Source organism: Mandrillus leucophaeus, unplaced genomic scaffold (assembly GCF_000951045.1).
Source record: "Mandrillus leucophaeus isolate KB7577 unplaced genomic scaffold, Mleu.le_1.0 Scaffold61, whole genome shotgun sequence".
Classification (NCBI taxonomy): Eukaryota; Metazoa; Chordata; class Mammalia; order Primates; family Cercopithecidae; genus Mandrillus; species Mandrillus leucophaeus.
The window spans coordinates 4,745,936-4,749,466 of NW_012106586.1; positions in this window are offsets into that span (position 1 = coordinate 4,745,936).

The following is a 3,531-nucleotide window of genomic DNA, read 5'->3' on the forward strand; positions in this document are numbered from 1 at the left end:
CTCCCAGGTTCATGTGATTCTCCTGCCTCAGCCTCCCAAGTAGCTGGGATTACAGGTGCACCCCACCACACTCAGCTCATTTTTTGTGTTTCACTATGTTGGCCAGACTGGTCTGGAACTCCTGACCTTGTGATCCACCCACCTCAGCCTCCCAAAGTGCTGGGATTACAGGCATGAGCTACCGCACCTGGCCTTGCCCATATTTCTTTAGAAGTCTATGTTTTCTTCTCATTTTGTATTGGATTCTTTATAGGTTAGCAATTTTTTGGCATTCTTGTAGCAAATGCTTTTTCATCATTTTGTTATTTGCTTTTAAATTGCAGATGTGATGTCCTTAATTACTATCTACTGTTTCCTTTGTCACTTCTCACTCTACCTTTATACTTATAAAGTAGTGTGCACTTTTTTTTTTTTTTTAGATGGAGATTTGCTCTGTCACCGAGGCTGGAGTACAGTGGTGTGATCTCAGCTCACTGCAACCTCTGCCTCCCAAGTTTAAGCGATTCTCCTGCCTCAGCCTCCCAAAGTGCTGGGATTACAGGCGTGAGCGGCCGCACCTGGCCCAAAATCTGCACTATTCAGAGAGCAGACTCAATAATGCTTGAAATTGCACAGTGTTTGATGTCAGAAAGGCCTAAATTAGAATCTATCTCATATAAATGAATGCTGGTTGTTTTAAAGCTTAAATAAAATAATTTAAGTTTAAAAATCAAGCATGAAGGCTGGGATATGCAAGTACTCACTCCATTTCTTTTGGTTCTGTTTACTAGAAAAGAAAAATCATCGAAGACAAAATGCAAATGCCCAATAAACATGAAATGTGCTCAACCTGCTTAATAATTTCAGAATGAAAAATTAAATTGGTTACCATTTTCTGCCCATCAGATTGGCAAAAATTTAAGAGATAATGTCTAGGGCAAAAGAGGATATGAAGAAAGGGAAACTCACTCAAGGGGACTGTGAATTGTGTGACTTGCTAAAGTTTTTTGGAAAGCAATGGCTATCTTTACTAGAGCTTTAAAATGTACACATTTTTTGACCTACCATTTCCAATTTAAGAAATCTATCCTTTAAAAATACAAAACTACAAAAGGGTATATGTAAAAAGTTTACCTTTATATGGTTTGTAATAACAAAACACTGACAACGACCTAAATGTTCATCTGTAAGGAAATTGTTAAATAAATTGATTTTAAATTTTTTCCCACTAGAATTAAGTTCCCCAAGAATAGGGATTTTTAACGGTGATGATTACTGCTGTTTTCCCAGCACCTAGAACATAGTAAATATTCAAAAGAAATGATTGAATCCATAAAATTCTATTACATCTTTATTTACATAATGCAATGGACATTTTAAAAATTGATGTGATTTATGTGTAATGACCTGGGGAAATGCCCATGATATATTATTAAATGATAAAAGCAAGTCACAAAGTAAAGTGTGACTTCATTTTTTTTGTTGTTGTTTTTTTAAAGGACAGAAAAGAAAGAACAAGATTATATGTAATACATATTTGTGTAAGCACAGAAAAATTCTCGAAATGACGTCCAACAGAGTGTTAACATTGTTAACAGAGGGAAGGAATTGAAAGGATGGAAGAGAAGTTACTTTTTTCTTTTCACATTTCTGCATTGTTTAACCTTCTTGGAAGGAATTGTTTGTGCAAGCCCTTAGCTCAAACCAAGCTAGACTTTACTATGGGAAAGTCAGTAGGCTCGAATCCGCACACACATCAGGGAACAGTGAGCTTGGTACTGTTAACGTATTCTTTGTACAGTATTGGTTTGTTGCCTTTTTAAAACTATCTGTTGAACACTGGTAAATTTTGCTCCTGGCCTCTCGGTAGTCGCTCGGCCTGTTCTTTCCAGCAGGTATTTCTCCTGCAGAACCTGCCGGCTGGCCCCCGCCCTTATCTCTGGACTGCTTTGGAACCAGCGCGGCTTCTGTGGGGCAGCTACTGTGTGCACGCTCGACCTTTGCCACCCTCCGCGCTGATGGGAACTGGAGGAGGATGTGGTTTAGACACAATGTGGCCCAAGCGTCCTTGTTTCCTGAATATACCCCAAAGTACAGTCCCATCTCCAGTTTTGAAAGAATTCCCCGAGAAACGGGGCTTGAGTGGAGCGGGTGGAGGTGAGAGGGGAAGATGAGGTGTTGGAGAAGCCCGGAGCATGGGGCCTCTATTAATATTAACTTTTATTAAGACTTGGCCTTTCTTTCCCCGGGGTTTCACAAAGCAGGAAGTCAAGGGCAGTGGAACAGGGAAGGGAACTGGCAGGAAGAGAAGACCTTGAGTAAATTATTTAGCTGTGACACGAGATTAAGAGTGATCCCACCCTCCTCCCTGCCCCACACACCCTAAAGTGGGCCCAGGTTGGGGAGCCGCCACTAATCATGGAAGCCCAGAGGCGAAATCAGGTTCCCGGGGACCTGGAAAATTGCTGGAGTCTGGTGAGGGGCAAATCAGGAAGTGTCTTTGTCGGAGATGAGATGGAACCCGGCTTTGGGGCGCAACCGGGCTCTGGGGGAGACTGCGTTTGCCCAGGTGGCGGGCCGCGCCTTCTGGTGGCTGCGAAGAGAAGGAGCGGAGGTTTTAAGAGCCACAGCGCCTCCGCGAGAGTGGAAAGTAGATTCGCTCGCGCCTGTTGTGCGAGACGACTCCCCGGGAGACCCACCCGCAGCCCCGCGCTCTTGGCCGGGAGGCCAGGAAAGGCACCGAGGCGGCCGAGAAGGGCCGCGGGGTACCCCTCAACCCCTCCTGCAGCGTCTCCGGCTGCTCCTGCTCAGCCTCCCGCCGCCCGCCCCGAGTCCCAGTTCTCAGATCGGCCGCAGGGCTGGGGACAGAGGCCGCGGGGTCCCGGACGCTTCGCCCGCTCAGCTGGAGCAGCAGCGCCCCCTGCCGCGGATCTCGCGCAGGCGAGTCAGGCCAGACGCCGGAGGCCGCGGGCGGCGGCCCCTCTGAGGGGCCGAACACACCAGAGCTCCCTTTGCGCGTTCCGAAAACCAAATCCCTCGGGCCTGGTACCACTATCGCCGGCCCAGGTCGTTCAGCTACGACAGGTCGAAGGCCAGTGCTTCAGGCCTTCTTCGCCAGGTGGCTTGGCGCTCGCGGCCCAGGTTCCCCTCACCTCCGCGCCGTAGTTACGCGCGCCTTTTGAAAAGCACGGCGTCTTCAGGTATAAGGACAAAAACAACCGCGGACACCACACTGTTCGAAAGGGGAAAAATAAAGGGCCCGGAATCTCAGGGCGCGACTTCCGGGGCGACGGGCGGCGGCGGAGAGGCGCTCCCAGAGCTTCCCACCTGGCAGGAGGCCGCGGCGCCGGGACCTCGCCTGCCCCCACCGTGCGCCACCCCTCGGGTGAGACAGAGTCTCGCACTGTTGCCCAGGTTGGAGTGCAATGGCATGATATTGGCTCACTGCAACCTCCATCTCCCAGGTTCATGTGATTCTCCTGCCTCAGCCTCCCAAGTAGCTGGGATTACAGGTGCACCCCACCACACTCAGCTCATTTTTTGTGTTTCACT